The following is a 23703-nucleotide window of genomic DNA, read 5'->3' on the forward strand; positions in this document are numbered from 1 at the left end:
AATTATTGCAAATATTTATAATCGCCATGTGTTTGCTTAATAAAAGCATACAAAATGTACTGTAAAATATGTCATTAGTAGACTTCGGATTTTGCATATTCTGATATGATACAAAAACTTGCAAGAATCTAACATGTTTTACACCGATAAAAAATGTTCCTTTATGTTATCGAACAAAACAAAAAAAGTAGTAAAAATTAGTAGATTTTTGCAGTTCTGGAACAGACCATATGTATAGAAATACGAGAAAAAAAGTCATGGTTGATTCAATTTCAAAAGAATTTTTGGCAATAATTATTAAAATATATTGGAAAATAACCATAATATATACAGTCTTTACAACTTTTATTCATTTTCGTAATATAACCTTCGGGTTTTTTAAATCAGACGACTAACGTCCTATTGAAAACGTGTTAGTTTCCTCAACGACACGACAACGATCACACAAACGTACATACATATATGCCAAATTATTGCAATGCTATTCCATTTTCCGAAATGCCTTTTCTTGAATAGGATCGTTATTTTTGAACGTAGAAGCTTGAAATTTTTCAAGGGCACGTGTTTTAGTTGTATATTCAATCAAAAACGTATTTAATTAATTAATTGGATTAATCGAGCTAATATGGCCTAAGGAGTTTTGTATTGAAAAATGAATTCTAGCGAAATACCACACACTCAACCATTACGCTACGATCGTTTCGCCTAGTGGTTTAAGCCAGGCTCATCAGGCGTATTTGAATGCTAATGGCTAGAAGACAAAGGCTGATTTTGATAACTTCTATTTATACAAACATTTTTACAATTTTGTAATTATGAAGTATTTATGGAAGTCTTTTTCTTTATCAAGTCACCCTAGTGTCTTGTCTAGGAATCATTTTCTCAATACATACACATATACAATCGAAGGGGGGTTTCCTTCATGAATTGTAATGCCTTCAGTTTTTGAAGTTTTTGGATATCATGTCGACTAGTTTTGTTGATATGATACATTGGCATCATGTCGACTAGTTTGTTGATATGATACATTGGCAGTGGCTTAGAACGCTGAGATCTCGACAACATTGTCTGTTTGTTGGAGAGGACCCAGGTTCAAACCTCAGCCGGGGCAGCCGGGCTCTGCTGTGAAGATTTTTATTTATTATTGTCTTTTTAGGACGAAGGCCATTATTTATGAAAGTTTTTAATTAATTAATTGGATTAATCGAGCTAATATGGCCTAAGGAGTTTTGTATTGAAAAATGAATTCTAGCGAAATACCACACACTCAACCATTACGCTACGATCGTTTCGCCTAGTTGTTTAAGCCAGGCTCATCATATCAACAAAACTAGTCGACATGATATCCAAAAACTTCAAAAACTGAAGGCATTACAATTCATGAAGGAAACCCCCCTTCGATTGTATATGTGTATGTATTGAGAAAATGATTCCTAGACAAGACACTAGGGTGACTTGATAAAGAAAAAGACTTCCATAAATACTTCATAATTACAAAATTGTAAAAATGTTTGTATAAATAGAAGTTATCAAAATCAGCCTTTGTCTTCTAGCCATTAGCATTCAAATACGCCTGATGAGCCTGGCTTAAACCACTAGGCGAAACAATCGTAGCGTAATGGTTGAGTGTGTGGTATTTCGCTAGAATTCATTTTTCAATACAAAACTCCTTAGGCCATATTAGCTCGATTAATCCAATTAATTAATTAAAAACTTTCATAAATAATGGCCTTCGTCCTAAAAAGACAATAATAAACAAAAACGTATTTTATTTATTTTTTTTAGATACGTCTTCGGAAATTTATGGTGACGATATGTATGGGTCTATCTTGTATTGCCACTAAACTTGAGTTGCGTTGCCAGTTGTCTCCGCGACTGAGACGAAATGTTGTACCATTAATGTCAACTCAACTGGGTGGTCGATAAACATGTTATCGATCAGTGTTTTTTCAAACTAGTGACCTCTATTCGCCAAAAAAAAAAAAAAACATTTTAAAAATAATTGCGCTTTGGATAACTCTTTTGTGTATTCTGGACAATATTTTAATATTTTGGCTGAGTTTTCGAGCAAATTTATAAAACAACCCAAGATTGGATCTTCGGATCGTCAAGTTTATTTTGCTGTCCCAAAAAATGGAAAGTTCGGTGGAATTATTTTTTAATGATGATGAATGTACAGGACATTGCATCTATTAGAAGAAATTTGAGGGACAAGTCAAATCCAAAAAGTCAAAATAAAAACCATTTTTATTCAAAAACGAAATTCCCTGGTGTTGTTGGCTATATAGATGGAGGATGTTCGTCATTTGTACTTAAACTGAACCTACTGTATTTGTCACCAAATTCATTTGCAAAAGATTTGCTGTTGTCCGCTCCAAAGGCGATAAATTCACTTATTGTGATGGACCACCACCAGTGGCGTTGAAGTTTCTTTTATTTTGAGCCATTTTCTTTTTCAACTTTGCTTTAAAGTGAATCCAGACTCTCTGCCACTCTTCAGGTGTTCGTGTTGGAGGTCCATGGCTGTTTAAACTGTCCGAAATGGAACGCTTCATCCGCTGTGGCTTTGGTTTCACCAAAAACCCGAACTCCTCGGGCTAAGTTTGGATTTTCACTCAGTTTATCAATTAATATTTCGAACTGCTGCTCAATCAATAATTGTTAACAAAATGTTTATTTTTCCTTCTATTTTACTTCTTGTTTCTTCGAAAATGTTTACTGCAACTGAAAATTGGTGGTTGCTGAAAAACAGCCGCTTCGTCAACTGAGATTCGCAACTTCAGTTGAGAGTTGCCATACGTGAATCAATTTTGACAACTGGCAACGCCACTCAACGATAATTGTTATCGATGATCGACCCCGTAATAACACGCAAAAATATGTAATAATTGAGAAAAATATCCGAATTTATCTTTTTGATTTTTTTTTTAAATATGCAAAATACGAGTTCTAGCGATCATTAGGAATAAGTAAAACTAGCGATATACTCGTTAAACCCCAACTAAAATTACTCCGTATCAACATACAATTTTTAAATTCGTTACAAACTTAAAAAGTTCCGATTACTTTATACAAAAAAAAATATTTTTGCCTACTAATTAAAAAAATGCTTACACCAATTCGCACATTCTGAAGAAAATGTGCTTATTAGAACAACATCACACATCGCTGACTCCATTCACTTAAAAATCCATAAATCAATGCACGGTTGTTGAATTAAGTGAGTTGTGCTTTTGCTAATCTAATTCAAAAACCGCGAATACAATGCAAATAGGCATTTTGTATTATAAAACCAAATTACAGCTCCCAAAAGTATGCTATAATAATTTGGTGTACCTAATTTCGAATTTCGAAATTTCACCTCCCATGGTTTGCAGTTCCCACGTCGTTTAAAATATGGAAAACGTGGGAATGGGAAATTTCGCTCCCATGGGAAACAGTTCCCATGGGAATGTTCAGAATAGGGCTGTGTGATATTTAATTTTTATCGATAACTGTGGACTATAATGAATAATTTGGCATTTTAAACAATTTTTCATAACTACATGGTAGTAAACCGATCGAAGTGTTATGTATTCCTTTGCAGAACACTGCTACTATGGTAAGGCTGAATTTTGTGGAGCACGTTGGAAGCGTATTTCGGGTTCAAACTTCAAGTAGTTTCCTTCAAATATCACATTTGTAAGAGAAAAATGTTCTTACTCTCATTAAAAAGTGGAAATCCGCAAAATATTCCGAGATAATGGGAGAAAACCACCGAAAATGTTGTTTAATGATAAATCTCTTCAATATCCCTAAATCCTTGAAACATCGATCCGTAAATGGGTCCATAATGGTACAGATGTGTGTGAAACATATTCAGCCCTATTCTGAACGCATGGGAGTTGGGAATTTTTTCCCATTCCCACATTTTCGTATTCTGAACAAAATTTTGTGGGAGTTTTTTTCCCATTTCCCATCTCCCCTCATTCTGAATGAAGTTCGAATTGGGAATTTGTTCCCATGGGAAAAAAGTATACATTCTCTATCTTGAATTGTGGGAGAATTTTGTGTCTTTTTGTGGGAAAAATCTCCCCAGCAAACAGTGTGGGAGTTTGAAAAAAAAAAATTCAAGAAATTTATATTTTTATGAAATTTCATATTTTAAGACATCTACACGACAAAATTATTGCAAATATTTATAATCGCCATGTGTTTGCTTAATAAAAGCATACAAAATGTACTGTAAAATATGTCATTAGTAGACTTCGGATTTTGCATATTCTTATATGATACAAAAACCTGCAAGAATCTAACATGTTTTACACCGATAAAAAATTTTCCTTTATGTTATCGAACAAAACAAAAAAAGTAGTAAAAATTAGTAGATTTTTGCAGTTCTGGAACAGACCATATGTATTGAAATACGAGAAAAAGAGTCATGGTTGATTACGCAGAACAACAAGTAAAAACAAATCAATTTCAAAAGAATTTTTGGCAATAATTATTAAAATATATTGGAAAATAACCATAATATACAATCTTTACAACTTTTATTCATTTTCGTAATATAACTTTCGGGTTTTTTAAATCAGACGACCAACGTTCTATTGAAAACGTGTTATGCCATGTTCATACTAGAATTTGAATCACGTAGTTCGTTCTCATAATTACGTACACGAATTAACCCGTTCATACGACATGGTACATAATTCATAGCAACATGATTCATATTTTCATACTTTTTGTTTTCTGATTTTAAAGAAAGTTTCGTCCAAAAGACAAGTAAAATTAATTGATATGAACTGAAAAACTATTTGTCCTTCTTTCAGGTATCTATTTAATATTTAATTACATTATTTTCATTTATCTTTTCTATTTTTTCTCACAATTTTGGTGTTTTCAGCAAATAAAAATATTTTTCTATTTTCAAAATTAACGAGAGAGAGAGAGAGAGAGAGAGACCTGCCAAAATAACTTTTTGGTATACAGACTTTCTGGCAGACATTTGATTTTTGTTTTTAAATTTGTACGCGAATTTGAAACGATGGACAAGAAATGCAACTGCAATAAACGAAAATAGAAAATTTGATATGATTTGAATGTTTATTAGTCCTTAAACCGTTTACTTTTCATTCAGGTTTTGCAGTTTTATTAAAAAATTTTGGGTTTTTAATAAATTTTAAATTTTATATTTTTCCTGTCATAATTAATTTATTTCGATAAATTCTCTCATTTGTTAGAGATGGGACAAATTTTATCGTCGTTCTGAGAGTAATTTAAATTGAACAAAGTACACAAATCGTTGTTGGTTCTCAAAATTTTGTATGGGAAATAAAGTAATTATATCGTAATTTGGGGTCGAACAACGAATAGAGAACGAATTACCGTCAGTCTGAACAAGGCATTAGTCTCCTCAACGACACGACAAAGATCACAGGCGTACATACATATGCCAAATTATTGCAATGCTATTCCATTTTCCGAAATGCATTTTCTTGAATAGGATCGTTATTTTTGAACGTAGAAGCTTGAAATTTTGCAAGGGCATGTGTTTTAGTTTTAGATTCAATCACAAACGTATGTTATTATTATTATTATTATTTTTTTTTTTTTTTGAGATACGTCTTCGGATATTTATGGTGACGATATGTAATAACAAGCAAAAATATGTAATAATCGAGAAAAATATCCGAACTTATCTTTTTGATTTTTTTTAAAAATATGCAAAATACGAGTTCTAGCGATCATTAGGAATAAGTAAAACTAGCGATATACTCGTTAAACCCCTAACTAAAATTACTCGGTATCAACATACAATTTTTAAATTCGTTACAAACTTAAAAACATAAACATAAAAATTATGTTTGCCTACTAATTAAAAAATTCTTACACCAATTCGCACAATCTGAAGAAAATGTGCTTATTAGAACAACATCACACATCGTTGACTCCATTCACTTAAAAAATCCATAAATCAATGCACGGTTGTTGAATTAAGTAAGTTGTGCTTTTGCTAATCTAATTCAAAAACCGCGAATTCAATGCAAATAGGCATTTTGTGTTACAAAACAAAATTACAGCCCCCTAAAAGTATGCTATCATAATTTGGTGTAACTAATTTCGAATTTCGAAAATTCAATTCCCATGATTTGATGTTCCCACGTCGTTGAGAATATGGAAAACGTGGGAATGGGAAATTTCGCTCCCATGGGAAACAGTTTCCATGGGAATGCTCAGAATAGGGCTGATTATTTTTACCACAACTAATAATAATCATAAATATAAATAAAACATTTTAAATTGTTGAGGTCTCAAAATCATGGTAGAATAAGGAAGGTAGAACAGGTTTGAAAAAACCGTAGAAAATCAACCCTACACCTGTGCCCGCCATGGTAGAACAAATACAAGGTAAAGTTAATACTACAACAAATACAACTCGAACAACAACCACAAAGGAATTTGTTTTTGTTTGTAAACCTTAGTCCCAATTTACATAAGGCGAGTTTACTTGCGGCAATTGTCAGTTTGTCGGTGAGAGAGGGTATTGAGAGGCAAAGGGTTACCATATACCTCAACTCTCTCTCCATCAAACTGACAATTGCCGCAAGTAAACTCGCCTAATGTAATTTGGGACTTAGTGTCAACGTAAATGTAAACAAAACAAGGAAATGTCCATAAATTATTGGAATTTAAAAAACTAATAATTTTTCACATTTGATTGAATATTTTGGAAAACATGAATGAAAACTCGTTAGATTTTCAATTTGAATGTTTCCATATCATTCCACTAAATGCATAATTTCTCGCAGAAAGTAGAATACTTGCAAAAATGTTTCGGGTCGCTGGTAATTCATTGAAAAAAGAGAAGCTGTTTGAATCATTTGCTTTTGATAACAAAAAAGCACATGCTTATTAGGGCTTTATTCGTTTCAAGTTTAACAAAATACCACACATATTAACAAATATTGTACCGTCTCTATAAGCGGTGTTTTAGTGTGCGGCATGTCGTTCGGACCTGGAGGAGGTTACATGTCAATGATATGAAGCCGTCTTTATGGGAAATAGTTTCTTTTTCTGATGAATAAATTTGTTCTTCAAAAATATATATCCCTAATATACATCGAACATAGAAATAAATACATAAAATGTCGTATGGAATTTGACACTAACACTACAACCCAGTTCAGTCAGCTGGGTATTGCTGCTACCTTTTCTTGTTCTACCATGTGCATGGTACAAATACACAGGTAGCCGCATCGGCAATTGTTGGCAACATAAGATGTCAAAATTTGACATCAATTCAATGCAACTGACACATTATGTTACCATCAGCTGGCATGATAATGCTACCTGTATTATTGTACCATGACCATGTGTGCCCGCTTTCTTTCAAAATTGCCAATAGTAGGTGTGTTCGTTTACTCAACAATTTGTACAAATTTGTACAAGTTCAGTAACTTCTTGTAATCGGCTAAGGTCTTTTGCATTGTACTGTAGAGTACACGAACGACATCCAGTAACAATTTGTACACATTTTGAGTAAACGAACACACCTAGTGACAAACTTCAAGTTTTGTTTTTGTTTATGTTTTGTTTTCTGTTGTCGAAAATAATAAAATGTTTAAAAAAATAAATGGAACGTTGTAAAGAAAAATCAAATATTTTTATGCGGATCTGCAGAAAACGTTGCTATTACAGATGTTGTTGTGTCATTGCAACGCAAATATGTACATATTTCAGTTATATGGTGGTGCTGGTTCCTCCGTATTCAAACTCAAAAATTCGGCAACATATATTGGTTGCGTCCATAAAAAATTAGGAGACAGTGGTGAGTGAGCTAAACAAATGCAGGTCCCAATTCACATGCCGGGCATGTGTTGAATATCGTGATATCAATTTGGGCCCGATACGAATTGAGATGGCTGCATCGTCCGCTAAAACCACTCGTTTTATCTTGATAGTATACACATTGTACAGCTGGCGCAACTGCATCAGTATGAATGCTATTCAAGTCTGCCTGATAGGCTCGTTGATAAAGAGGTTCTCGATTATACCTCTCTCTCTCGAGATCATGAAGATTTCTCCTGACGTACCTGTGCTAGGGAAGCCTGTACACTTGATCGTGGTACTGATGCTCAAGGCGATAACACCCAATGAGGTACTGCATCCACATTGTGTTGTGCTGATGTAAGGGTACAATTTTCGTCTCCTCATGAAGATGGTACAACGGTGTCATGAGGAGTCACCCTGTTGCAGTTCTTAAGACGGCATTTTGGCACGTTCGAATATTCTTCTACTGCGTAGCGCTAACATTTACATACCACGCTGCATAGCTTACCACAGATCGGCCTATAGCTTTGTAAGAGGTTACAAGGCTTCTTTCTGCTGCCGGCCAGCGACTTGAGGACCTTGTTCCTGCTTCTAATCTGTGGCATGCACGGACGACTTAAACATCCTATGGAAATTTAAACCCAATATCTTGGGGGAGTTAGTGGTCGGAATCATGGACCAATATGTTCTGGAGAGGCCCGTTTCAGCCGTCTGTGTGCTGAGCAGAGTGGCTGTGGATTTAGTGGAGGATATTTTCAGATGAAAGTACTGTGCTCATTTATGTAGATATTTAAAGACATTTAACCTATCACATACATATGTATGTCATCGACGATAGGACCCGACGCTAAGATCGTACAATCATCCGCATACATTACAGCATCAGCCGTCTTTAGGGTGTCATGCGACAACTTCTCATTTTTTTAATTATAACGGCTTTTGTTTTTTTTTTCATTACGATGAAAATTCTTTTCGTTTTATGAATATGAAAATTATGTATTTGAAAATTGTCATAATTTGAACATTAAAATCAAAACATATCAAAACGGGTTTGACACAAGTCGGTCACGAAACGAAAAACAAATTGTAATCAGCTGTGAGCTCTGCCATACCTTTCTTATTATACCATGCTCAAAATCAATAAAACAATTTTGTCAAAATACTTATGCCACGAAGTGAAATTTTATTTCCATTACAAAAGTGCAAGCGTAAATTTGAATTGATAAAATTTATTACTAATTTTAAGTACTCTAGTAAAGGATTAGCTAGAATATTTTTTCATATTTTTGTAGAAGACTAATCCGGTAGAAAACACATAATTTTTTCAAACTTGTCAAAATAATTATATTCCAAAATAACGTTTTTTTTCGAAAATGGTATAAGATATCGAAAAAATGTTTGCGGCACGAATGAGCACAAACTGAACACAATTACCCAACCTTTACACATGCCAGTGACAGTTCGAAAAATTCAATACATACACAATATTTTACTACCACAATTAAATTTTTGAGTTGTCGACTCCACTGGCACTAGATTTTTCATGCCAGCAAAATTTTGAGCTGGCTGCCAATGATATGTCGAAAATGAAAAAAGAGTTGCCGAGACTATTTTTTAATCCATGTACATTTTTGTTTCTTTTAAGAATGCAAAGATTTAATGGATATTTTCAAAAAGATTAGGAAACACAAATAATACGTCTTGGCAGCTGCAATATATTAGTGGTAAATAAATACATAATTTTGATGTTTCCATGAAAATATAGGTTGACAAATAATTTCCCCTCTGGGATTATACAATATTGAAAAGACGGCAATACCACATTCATTATGCTTATGACTGAAACCCGCATTTTTAAAACGAAATAAAATAAAAATAGTAACATTTGTTGTGAATTGTGTTTTAAATCTGAAATATAATGAAATTTTGTGTGTTATATGCGGCTTAAAATAATTTTGGAATTGAACTTGCACTGGCATGTGTAAACACACAAGAAAACTGCATGCCAGTCGAACACTTTTTCGGCATTTTCGAGTATAATACATGTACTCAATTGGAACCAATTTACTGGCATGTGTAACGGAAGTGTTAAGCACAACTTTTGTTTTTTTTTTCGAAATTCGAAAATTGCATTTCTGTCATGTATTCGAAAATATCGGTTTTTCCAAGATGGTACGAGATATCGAAAAATGAAAAAAGTGAACGGCACAAGTTGGCACAAATCGAGTAGAATTCAGCACAACTTTTGTTTTTTCGAAATTTGCAATTCTTTCATATATTCGTAAATAACGTTTTTTTTCGAAAGTGGTATAAGATATCGAAAAAATGTTTGCGGCACGAATGAGCACAATTCGAAAATTGCAATTCTGTCATGTATTCGAAAATATCGTTTTTTTTCCAAGATGGCACGAGATATACAAATATTTACGGCACAAATGAGCAAAACTTAAATTTTTTCGAAATTCTAAAATTGCAGTTCCATCGGATACCACATGGGGGGGGTACACCAAAATAATCGGGTATGTTCTGAGACACACTTCATCTCTCACTTCACGTCTCAAGCATTTTGTTCACCCCATTTACGCTTATTTTTCGAGTATTTTATGAACGGACTAGGGTGTACTCTTCTTTTTAAATACCCTAACCCTGCGTCTACACATGACAGGACAGTTGAGTTCATGTATTGATTGTCAAAATCGCAAAACTTGCCTGTGTGACGTAGGCGTCCAGACAACTGCAAAAACAGCTGTAAAATTATGAATAAATATCATCGATTTCTTTCCGTTTTCCGTTCACATATGTTGTTTTTGTACTTTGTTGTTTTGCATTTGCATTATCATCTCACTTCTTTTTCACAAAAATGTCAAAAATTTGTTAACCCGACTGTCTGTGAAAAAATGATGGACAGCAGGAAGACAACCGACATATGTATGTATGTGTTAGTAAATCAGAGTTGTATTTGAAGACAAACTGTCTGGTGTAAACGCCTAGTAATGTATCTTAGCCCCAAGAAATTCGCAAAAAATAGGAGTAAATGGGGTGAACAAAATACTTGAGGAGTGAAGTGAGAGGCGAAGTGTGTCGCAGAACATACCCGAATGACTTGGGCGAAGTTTTTTAAAGGATGCGCAACGATGATTTTCTTTCATAATTTTACAATTGTTTTTGCAGTTGTCGGGACACCTGCATCACACAGGCAAGTTTTGGGATTTTGACAATCAATACATGAAGACAACTGTCCTGTCTTGTGTAAACATAGGGTAAGCGTGACCAAAGACCAATTGTTGATTATTTGCAAATCCAATGTGCACATGGGTTCCATGTATACAGCCGACAACACCAGGGAATTTCGTTTTTGAATAAAAATAATTTTTGTTTTGTCTTTTTCCCTCCTCCGACAATTTCGAAAAGATCCACTTTTGGCACAATTTGTCCTCTATCAAGTGGACAACTTACTTCAATACGTTCGACAATATAGATTGAGCAATGTAATGTAATTTAATCATTGTCATGGGACTTTTGGAAACTTCCCTCCACAAAAAATCTCAACGCAGCCCACACTTTTAAAAGCGGGGGTATTGCTGTTGATCTGTAACTTACTTTGAAGTCATCCTTTAACGTTTCCACAATGTAAACTACGGCATCCTTTGGCAATCGAAAATACGCCTTAAACCTAAAATAATTTAATGATTATACAGATCTTTCCAACATGAGCTTCAACTTACAGTGCAGATGGCAATTCCAATAAATTCGACTTGTCCCTCAAATTTCTTCTTATAAATGTCATGTCCTGTACATTTTCTTCATCATCAAAAAATAATTCCACTCAACTTATCATTTTAAAATGTTTGTGCCGAATTGTGCCTTTTGCATTAATATGGAGTCCACAAGTTTGATAAAACACTGATCGATAACACGTTTATCGACAACCCAGTTGGGTTGACATCAATAATACAACATTTCATCTCAGTTGTGCTGACAATTGACAACGCAACTCAAGTTTAGTGGCAATTCATAATCGACCCCTAAATAAGTGTTTTTAATTTCACAAAATTCAAATCTTTTCGTCCTGTAGTGCGATTCTCTAACTCATTTTTTTAGTTACCGACAAAAATCGGTAAGATTAAAACGCAAAATTATAAATGAAAAGTTTAAATAAAAGTTGATAACACTGTTGCTATCGGTAGAACTTTTCGACTACTTTTTATTGGTCGCTTACTTACCGAATAATATCGTTAATTACCGAAATTATAAGCATTTTAATGTTACCGACATTTGTCGGTAACTCAAAAAATTAGTGAGAGAATCGCACTACTGGAACAGAGTATTAATTTTACCGATATTTGTCGGTAACTAAAAAAATGAGTCAGACAATCGCACTACTGATTACAAAAATATAAATACAAAGAAGTCCGTACTTCCCGAGATATGGTCCTGTGAAGTTCCCGAAAACTTGGAAAAATTGACAATTTAAAAGAAAGTCTTGTTTCCGTGTGCGAGATTTGCACCTGCACAGGAGAATGTCTTATATCCCCAGCCGAAGACCGTCTATTTAGAGATACGTTGTATTATATATGATAGTTATCCATTCACAAACGGCGATGTTATAAACAATGGAAATTTCGGAACTTCAAAAGCCTATATCTCGGGCATGATGTTCGGCATGATGCCCAAAAATTCAAATTCATTTGAAATATATGCCGGCAAACATATCAACGCTGGACTTTGGTGTCGGCATCGCCCTGTTGTTGTTGTTTTTTTCTCAACGCCCAACACAAAACTTTACTCAAACGTCCGATGTGTTTTCTGCTTTAGGCTAGTAATACATTGGTGGAAATTTTTCACTTTCATTAACTTGTCCTATAGTAAACCAACATTAAGAAGACGAAATAGGAAAGAAATGTTTAATTTCTTATATTTATATTATGACAAGTAAAAACATAACAAGAGTTATCGTGCACACCACTTTTGCAAAAAAGTTTGATCTTTTTTTGGAGGATTAGATCGATAAATGCAATGCTTGGTTCACATTTAGAGGTAGTTTACACTATATATCAATGTCATATGACACGAAATAAAAACATTCCATATTTACCCACGGAGGCAATGTGGAGACGTAGTTTTTTTAAATTTTTGCTGGTGTGGACGCACAGAGTAAATGGCGTAAGGAAAATCTCCATTATTACACATATTAGCGAATATAAAACGATGGACATTTTCACATCATATGACATTTACATATAGGGGGTTATCATGAACGGCAATTCCCCGTGAATTTTTTCACTTTCTCCCTTAAGTTGCAACGGCGGAAAGACAAAACTCACGGGGAAATTTCATTCATGATACCCCCGATAGTGTAAACTACCCCTTACGAAATCCACTCGATTTCTACTGCCAATTCCTTTGTGTATACGTCAAATTAAATCTCCATCCATTGGATTTCATTTGACATTTAAGCAATGGAATTGACAGTTGAAATCAAGTGGATTTCGTAAATGTAAACTTACCACAACTTAAAATAATTTTGGACAATATATTAAGATATCCACAGTTAGGATTAAGTCGGTTGATTTGTTTGAGAGTAATCGTGCGCACCAGCCAGCAATACATACAGACGGCCACGATTCGACTCCAAATTGTCTGAAATGGATTTCGTCCAAACATTCTTGAGGGCCAAAGCCCATGGTAGAACAAGAAAAGGTAGCAGCAATACCCAGCTGACTGAACTGACCTGTTGTGCGATTCTGTAACTCCTTAACGACAGAATTAACGACGAATGTCGGTAGTTAACGATAATTTTCGGTAAGTGCTATTCTGTATACCAATTTTAACGATTTTGTTCGGTAACTTTTGTCGTTAACTACCGAAAATTATTGTAAAGTTAATAACCAAAAAATGTAGTTGTTAAGTCTTAACGACAGTACATTGCTTCAGTATTTTGCTGATTTCTTTTAACAACGGCGTTTTTATATGGACATATATTATGTTAATAAGGAGGGTATACGAGGTAAATTCCACCTTATTGAGAAAAATCTTCTTAAGGCATTTACATAAGGGTTAACTATGTAGGATAAGATGGGGCAGCTTCGCCATTGTTGTGCTTTCGCCAGTGAAGCTGCATAAAGATAACATAGTGAGAGTTGTAGATCTTCGATTAACTCACAAATTTGCCTTGACGATCTTCATGTTGCATCAATTAAATCGGCGCTGTCTAACGCGCAACAGTGGCGAAGCTGCCCCATGCTACTCATCATTATTATTAAAGAAGAAAAACGTTTGCTAAAGCTTCAAATGAACTCAAGTGTGGTACTGTTATATAAGACCTATACCAATGCCCTTAACACCATTTTTCTACGAGACCAAAACGTGTATAGTATTCCTATAACCTACTTTGTTCTGTAGTAGTATTATAGATTTAAACTCAGCATCACTAATAATCAGATTGCTGAAAATGTCGTATATGTTCGGATTTCCGAACTTTTCATACTCTCCGCTATGAGAAATTCTATTTAAGGTGGGCGTGAAATGAATATGTGAATATATAAACTCAAATGACGGTAACGTGGATCCACGTTCATCATTGTAGGGGCTTAAGTCATGTCAAATTTCAAATCTCAATATGCCTATGGCAAAATTAACTCTTAGTTTTATTGCGGTGTTAAAAATTTCTTGATCTGTACGTGCAAAAAAATACAATTAACTTCACTTTTGACCAATGATTCTGATTACACTGTCCTGCCCACTTCAAACATATAACGCCTTGCCGAGCTATTACGTGGATGCGAATGACATGTTTATTCATATTGTTACGAATGTAACTGATAGGTTTAAGTTAGTTTAGTTTAATTTCCGTTAATTTAAAAATTTGAATTGTAACGTAAAGTTTTTATTACGCAGTTACTTTATTTAAGCAACAACAACTACCATGTAGAACTCTCTTCATTATTCTAGATGTTACTTTACCTTTCATTAATGTGCTTTTATTTTGTTTTGCCATAATCATGTAATTATTGTTTAGTTTGTTACTTCTTTGCACTTTGTTGTTGTTACGTCATTACTGTGCTTGTCGTCCAATTGTATTCCCCCATGTATGTATGTGGGTATGGTTGTTCGCTTAGTGCGAATGTGCGTCTGTGTGTTCGCTGCACAGATTCGAGATGTTGCCATATGTGTTCTGGAGGACTCTAGAACAGGGAGACTTTGGGGTATAAATACTGGGAAAATGGCAATGACGGAGTAGTTGTGTTTTAAGCGTTGAACTGAACAGATCGGTTAAATAAGAGCTGCGTGCTAACTAGAGACTTGCTGTGTGCTTTGTAATTAAAGTCGGTTCTGAATAAGTGTAATAAAGTAAATAAAGCATTGTAGAAACGTAATCTAAAACGAACCCTGTTTTATTTGGTACAAATCGTATCGGGGAATAAAACAACGTCTACACGGAGATTAGTTAAATCTAATTCCGTAACAATTGGTGTCAGAAGTGGGATTACGATCATCCTACAATGAAGTTTAAGGATCTACGAGTGGAAGACTTGAAGAAGGAGCTAAGCAAGTTGGAGTTGTGTTCTACTGGCAACAAGGCCGAACTACAAAAACGCTTGTTGGAAGAGTTCGAGCGCCGTGGAATGAACATCGATGAATATGAGTTCGACGGTAAGGAGGAAGTCGAGTTATCGGCAAAGGGCGAATCCAGCGTTGAGGAAATTTCGTCGGTAGCTGCCAGGGGTGACGATTTGAAAACAATGCTGGCTATGATGATGCTGGAAATGAAATCTGACAACAGTAAGATGTTAGAAGAGATGTCTAGAAAGAATAGAGAAAATTCCAGTAAAATGATGGAGAAATTAGATGCTAAAATGGAAGAAAATTCCAGAAAGAGTGAAGAATATTCCAGAAAATTGGAGGAAAGATTTGCCAAATTCGACGACAAATTAGAGGAAAAGTTGGAAGAGAATTCTAGAAAAATTAACGAGAAACTCGAGAATATCACGATAGTGATTGAAAAGAGAGTAGAAAACGTGGAGGTACAAATTAAAGAGTTGGATAAAAAGATTTTGTCTGTTGACGAGAAATTTCTGGCTCAAGATGAGAAGATTCTGGGCATAGAAAAGAAAATGTCGGAACTGGAAATTAAAGGCGGTCCAGTGAGAGCTATCCATAACGCGTTAAAAATTAAGCCTCCAGTGTTTGACGGCTCTACCTCTTTCAATGTGTTCAAATTACAGTTCGAGACAGTGGCTGCTAGAGATTCTTGGAACGACAACGAAAAGACGGTATCACTCCTTATGGCATTGAAGGGTGATGCTGCTGACGTATTACAGAGTATTCCCGCCGCTTCTAGGAACAACTATGGAGATATAATGGCTGCACTTGAACGTAAGTACGGTAGTGAACACAAGCAAGAGATCTACCGAATGGAACTGAGGGGAAGAGTCCAGAAGCCAAATGAGACCTTACAAGACTTTGCGGCTGATATAGAGCGATTGGCGCAGCTGGCATATCCAGGAGAGACACATCCATTGGTGGACCGCATAAAGATTGAAACATTTGCTAGTGGTATTCGTGATCCAGAGATAAAATTTGCGACGTATGCGGCACCGATGGGAACATTTGCAGAAACCGTGTCATTTGCCCTGGCCCAAGAAACCGCGAAGATGCTGGTGAAACCTAAAGCTTACAACGTGCGGAGGCTGCAAGTTGAGGACAACAATTCCCAGACCGTTGTCGACCTGCTGAAAGATGCACTGATGCGTGTGAAACGAAGGGCTGCTAGAACGAAAAAGACTTGTTATAACTGTCGTAAAGCTGGACACATTACACGAGAATGCATATTGGAACGACGAAGGCCCAGATCCACCTCACCGCCTTCAAAAAGCGACGACCAACCGGTGGCCAAGAATCTGGAAAGAGAGATATCAGGCGAATCAAATAAAATGAATTCCGTCGATCACGAGGCGCCGCTGGCAGAGGATGAAAACGATGGTCCCACAATTTCTATAGCCATAGTCCAGCAGAAGAACCACAACTTAACAGTGAAAGGCTTCGTCAATAGTGTATTGCGTACCTTGACATTGGACACCGGTGCAACAAAGTCCATTATTAGACCGGATTTGGTAAAAGGGAAGGTATTGCCGGTAAATGGAGTCAAATTGCGGACGGCCACAGGCGAGACTACAACGGTGCATGGAAAGGCCTACCAAAGGCTGAGCATGGGTAGAAAATCTGTAAATTTCGATTTTATAGTGGCCGATATTGTGGACGAAGTCATACTTGGTGTAGACTTCATGATTGCCTTCGATATCAACCTGGACATAAAGCACCGTGTGATGACTTGGTCCAATGTGGAAATACCGATAAATGTGGGCTACAACGAGAAAAGCAAACATCGCCCAAAGGCAGAATCCGGCGAGATCGCTGTCGATGTCCGTACGCTGAAGGTGGAAGCCGCCGACAATTGGCCCGTAGGAAAGCGGAAAAATCCAGCAACGAGGACGAGAAAGCGAAGATGTACGTCGAGGAAAGGTCCATCGAAAAGCGGCCGTACAACAAGGAAGGACAAGTCCGATGAAGACCAGGTGACACTTAGGAAGGTGACCACGAAGAAAGAAGGTATAGCGTCGCGATTCCTGGAGAGAAAGCAACGTCGTCCAGAAGAGCAAGAGTCCAAAGCTGACGCAGTAGAGGGTACATCTAAATTGGTTGCCACCACTACGGAACGAGAATTGCGTCTAGTCAAGAGGAACAGGCTTAAGCGGGAGGCAGTGTTACCAATGCCCATACCACCGAGAGGGAACTGTGCCTATTCGGGACGAACAGGCTTAAGCGGGAGGCAATGTTACGAATGTAACTGATAGGTTTAAGTTAGTTTAGTTTAATTTCCGTTAATTTAAAAATTTGAATTGTAACGTAAAGTTTTATTACGCAGTTACTTTATTTAAGCAACAACAATTATCATGTAGAATTATCTTCATTATTCTAGATGTTCTTTACCTTTCATTAATGTGTTTTTGTTTTGCTTTGCCATAGTCATGTAATTATTGTTTAGTTTGTCACCTCTCTATTTCTTTGCACTTGTTTGTTGTTGTTACGTCATTACTGTGCCTCCCCATGTATGTATGTGAGTATGGTTGTTCGCTTAGTGCGAATGTGTGTCTGTGTGTTCGTTGTACAGATTCGAGGTGTTGCCATATGCTCTAGATATTTCTAGACCAAGGAGATTTTGGGTATAAATAGAGTTACGAATGGCAACATTGCAGTAGTTGTGTTTTAAGCGTTGAACTGAACAGATCGGTTAAAGAAGTGCTGCGTGCTAACTAGATACAAGCTGTGTGCTTAGTAATTAAAGTCGGTTACGAATAAGTCTAATAAAGTAAATAAAGCATTGTAGAAACGTAATCTGAAACGAACCCTGTTTTATTTGGTACCAATCGTACTGGGAAATAAAACAACGTCTACACGGAGATTAGTTAAATCTAATTCCGTAACAATATTTTATTTCTGAATAAATGTAAACATGTATGTAAAGCTGATTCCGATATTCGTGCCCACATAGAAATGAAACCCCGAATTACTGCTGATTCGGTTGGAAATTTATTTTATAGGGGCTACAACAAAATATTGCTGTCAGATTTACAGTTAATTCCGTTAAGACATTCACGTGAAATCGGTAGGTACCGTTGGTTATATGGGGGTACATGTAGTATCCGATGGAATTGCAATTTTGCGAATTTTGAAAAAGCTGAGTAGTGCTGCATTGTGCTAGATTTGTGCCGAAAAAACTTTTTCGAAATTCGAAAAAATGGCTGAGATATTAGACAAAAGATTTTTTTTTTTTTTTTTTTTTGAACAAAAAAATGGACAGAATTGCAATTTTCGAATTTCGAAAAAATTTAAGTTTGCTCAGTTTGTGCTCTTTTGTTCCGTAAAATCTTTTCCGACATCTCGTACCATTTTCGAAAAAAACGTTATTTTCGAAAATATGGCAGAATTGCAATTTTGGAATTTCAAAAAAAAAAAAACAGAAATTGTGCTGAATTCTACTCGATTTGTGCCGTTAAATTTTTTCATTATCTCTAACCGTTTTCAAGATATGGCAATTTCGAAAAACCAGTATTTTTGTATGAAAAATCACTGTAACTTCTGTAAAAATGCAAATATCGAGATGATATTTGCTGAGTGTGCTAAGTTGGATGCGAGGAGTACAAATTTTTCCATCTCTACCCTTACTCGTTAAAATCGCAAATAATATATAAATAAATAAAACAATAAATAAATTTGTGCTAGGCCAGCACAATTCAGCACAATTTACAGAATTGAAAAATTCCTATTTTTACGGAAGTGATAGGGTTTTTCCATTTTGAGCGAGTAACGAATAAAGTTGGAAATTTCCAATGTATAGACGAAAAATTGTACTCGGCGAATTCAACTCAGCACAAAAATATCATCTCGATCTTTGCATATTTACAGAAGTTACAGTGATTCTTCATACAAAAATACTGGTATTTCAAAATTGTCATATCTTGAAATCGGTTATAGATAACGAAAAAATGTAACGGCACAAGTTGGCACAAAGCGAGAAAAATTCAGCACAACTTTTGTTTTTTTTTTTTCAAATTCGAAAATTGCAATTCTGTCATATATTCGAAAATAACGTTTTTTTTTTTCGAAAATGGTATATGAATCGAAAATATGTTTGCGGCACGAATGAGCACAAACTGAACACAATTCAGCACAACTTTTGTTTTTTTTTCGAAATTCGAAAATTTGCAATTCTGTCATGTATTCGAAAATATCGGTTTTTCCAAGATGGTACGAGATATCGAAAAATGAAAAAAGTGAACGGCACAAGTTGGCACAAATCGAGTAGAATTCAGCACAACTTTTGTTTTTTCGAAATTCGAAAATTGCAATTCTGTCATATATTCGAAAATAACGTGTTTTTTCGAAAATGGTATAAGATATCGAAAAAATGTTTGCGGCACGAATGAGCACAATTCAGCACAAGTTTTGTTTTTTTTTTTCGAAATTCGAAAATTGTAATTCTGTCATGTATTCGATAATATCGTTTTTTTCCAAGATGGCACGAGATATCAAAAAAAAAAAATGCACGGCACAAATGAGCAAAACTTAAATTTTTTCGAAATTCTAAAATTGCAATTCCATCGGATACCAAATTGGGGGGTACACCAAAATAATCGGGTATGTTCTGAGACACACTTCATCTCTCACTTCACGTCTCAAGCATTTTGTTCAGCCCATTTACGCTTATTTTTCGAGTATTTTATGAACGGACTAGGGTGTACTCTTCTTTTTTATACCCTAATGTATCTTAGCCCCAAGAAATTCGCAAAAAATAGGAGTAAATGGGGTGAACAAAATACTTGAGGCGTGAAGTGAGAGGCGAAGTATGTCGCAGAACATACCCGAATGACTTGGGCGAAGTTTTTTTAAGGATGCGCAACGATGATTTTCTTTCATAATTTTACAATTGCTTTTGAAGTTGTCGGGACAACTGTTTTTTGGGATTTTGACAATCAATACATGAAGACAACTGTCCTGTCTTGTGTAAACATAGGGTAAGCGTGACCAAAGAAAAAAGTTCAATGAAAAGTTTTTCCATGGCAACCTCATACAACCCCGACGAAAGTGTTTGCAAAAAAAAAACAAACCCTCTCCACTGTTATGTGTCGTTGAATTACAACGAAGGCAACAACAAAATTTTGTTGGTTGCTTCCCAGCAAAAATTTGGATCCGGTAGTCATTGCGTAACCCATTACAAACTTATGTAAACAAGCTACTTTTCTCATTACTAGTAATCTGAAAAAAAGGGTTATTTCCTTAAAATGTTACAAGGCAAACCTACTTACTTTCCTCCTTTCTAAGTGATGATTACGTTGGCACAGGAAGCAATGAACGGAAAGAAACAAAACGATTCACGTACCAATCACACAAAGCCACAAACTTTTCAGCTTCTCTGAATCGTTTCATTCTCACAACCAAAACAAAATCACAAACTTTTCAATGTAAAAAGATGGAAACGGTACGATTGCTGAAATGTAACTTCGGCTATGCTTTGCCGAGTTGTTTCATTCACCACCCAAACAAAAAGAATTTTTGGCAAACATTTTCTGTGCGAAATGATCAACGACACACTCATACACACACATTTGATTGCTTAACAATTCCCAGCAAACAGAATGTCGGACGTCCGATGCGTCTGCTCAAAATCGGAAGTTCTTTCCGACGCGTCTGACCGACTTCGGTCCGAACTTTTTCCCGTCCTCTCTCTCCCTATCTGAAGGGAATTTTTCTATTTTCTCTTGTGCTGCGTTGGAAAAATTATATGTAAATAAGCAGAGAGAAAAGAATTGTACATGTTTCGCACATTGTAATTGTGTAATTGTTGATGTGCCGACGTTGATGCAGTACGAACGAAAAATTGAGTGCTTGGGGTTTAATTTCTGTATCGGAGAACAAATTTGGTTTATTTTTGTTATGCGTGTTGATGCATGATAGTGTTTAAATGTATTTCTTTGTCTGGTTTACATTCGGCATCGTTTCGTGATTTCGAAGGCGTTTCGTGATTTCGCGCGGAATCATGCAAAATTTATCATGATTTCCAATACAAAAATGAAATCATCTTATGCCATGTTTATACTTGAGCTCTAAAATCCGCTGGATTTCACGAAATCCTGAAATACACCCCGGTGTTTACACTTATTAGGTGTGTTCGTTTACTCAACAATTTGTACAAGTTCAGTAACTTCATGCAATCGGCTAAGGTATTTTGCATTGTACTGTAGAGTAAGCGAACAACGTCCGGTAACAATTTGTACAAATTGTAAGTAAACGAACACACATATTGTTTTGTTGATTTCGAACATATCACAATAATCAAGGTAGATGCATATGCGCAGCTGATCGAACATGAATTTTCAAAACAAGTTTTTGTAAATTGAATTAGTCATCAAAAATATACGACAATATAGAACTTTACAACTTTATTTCGAAAATTATCGTAAAATTATCTATATATCGTATAAATTGTGTATAGTACTAACAAATAAAAAAATACAAAATGATTTTATCAGACATCATAATAAAAAATTTTGATAGATAAAATTTGTGTTCAGAACTTGGAAAATATTAATACCTGCAGCAGTTTTCCCGTTTAGTGCTAAAAATGCGTTCCCCTACTCCGAAATATAGCAAGATTTGCACTTCTCTTTAAACAAAAATAGCACCGAATAACACCATATTCTTCTGTTTTCTGCCATACACTTTTGGCATAGTAGACACTAGCAACATGTTCATTATCATCTAAATACGATAGTTGATACGTTGATTTTGACATTTCTGCTGCAGTTTTTGCAAGTTCCGTCACTTTTTTGTTCCCGTATTTTTTAAGAAATTTGTATGGGGAAGCAATTCTTGACAATTCGATCATGCTTGCTGCTAGTTTCTACTAGGCCAAAATTGTATGGCAGAAATCAGGAGAAGAACACAACTGTTATCGATCAAAATTTATTATTATTTTTCCATTTGTTGAAACCATACACAATTAATACGATATATAGATAATTTTACGATAATTTTCGAAATAAAGTTGTAAAGTTCTATATTGTCGTATATTTTTGATGACTAATACAATTTACAATAACTTGTTTTGAAAATTCATGTTCGATCAGCTGCACATATGCATCTACCTTGATCATTGTGATATGCATGGTACAAATACACAGGTAGCCGCATCGGCAATTGTTGGCAACATAAGATGTCAAAATTTGACATCAATTCAATGCAGTTGACACATTATGTTACCATCAGCTGGCATGATAATGCTACCTGTATTATTGTACCATGGTGATATGTTTGAAATCAACAAAAAATAAGTGTAAACACCGGGGTGTATTTCAGGATTTCGTTAAATCCAGTGGATTTTGGAGCGCAAATGTAAACTTGGCATAAGATGATATTAAAGCCTTTAATATGTTTATAGTAGATACACTTTTATAGGATTTGGATTTTTCATGAATTAACTGTGTATTTTCAACATTATTAAAAGATTATTATTATTAAAAGAATAAAAACAAATTCTGGTCAATGTTGGTAAATAAATTAGTTCATACGATAGTTCATCTGACTTCGGACCAAATTCGGTCCGAAAGGCGACAAACACTTTCGAATTTCATAAGATTTTACTTCCGACCGATATCTGTCCGATAGTCAGTAAATAAATCAGAAATTTATACGACAGTTCTTCAGAGTTCGGACCGAATTCGGTCCGAAAGTCGGCTAAAACAACCGAATTTCGGTCAGAGAACACGTCCACCACGCCATATGACTTTCGGTCAGAGTTCGGACCGAATTCGGTCCGAACTCTGACGTTTTTTCCGATTTTGGTTTGCTGGGAACCCTCCTATCGCTAACATCAACATACTGAACATACTACGGTTGATGTGGTTGATGATTTGAACCACCAAACGAATCATTCGTTCATGTGTTTTGAACTTTTTTGTTTTCTATCTGTTGTTGTGGAATTGAGAACTTTTCGCTATTCGTTTTGTTCTCACTCACGAATGTAAACAAAACAAAACAGCGAGTTCGATCAACGTGGGTTATGTTTCGTTCTGTATTGTTCCTATGGAAAATACGAAACGATTGGAAATGTTATTTAAAGTATTTTTACGTACGCTGACAGGAAGTGTGTGTCCGACTATAAATCCTAGGGTTGTGTTTTCAACGCTCACCGTCAGAACGCGACTGTTTGTTAATAAAAAAATAACAGTTGGTAGTGAAAATGTGCACTGCACATTTAAATGTTTTAACAACCCTTAATGTTCGTGTGCGTGGCACAGTATGTAGTGTATTTGGCTAGAAATCAGAGGTTAA

The 23703-nt window shown here is 35.4% G+C and overlaps 1 protein-coding gene across 1 annotated transcript in view; it reads left to right on the forward strand.

The window, feature by feature from the left end:
- Ndf (Nucleosome-destabilizing factor) overlaps positions 1–23703 on the forward strand; it is a 485637-nt gene that overhangs the window by 58443 nt on the left and 403491 nt on the right. The gene's annotated exons all lie outside the window — the stretch shown is intronic.

The sequence above is a fragment of the Musca autumnalis genome, unplaced genomic scaffold (assembly GCF_047663935.1).
Source record: "Musca autumnalis isolate F117 unplaced genomic scaffold, ASM4766393v1 scaffold_2, whole genome shotgun sequence".
Lineage (NCBI taxonomy): Eukaryota > Metazoa > Arthropoda > Insecta > Diptera > Muscidae > Musca > Musca autumnalis.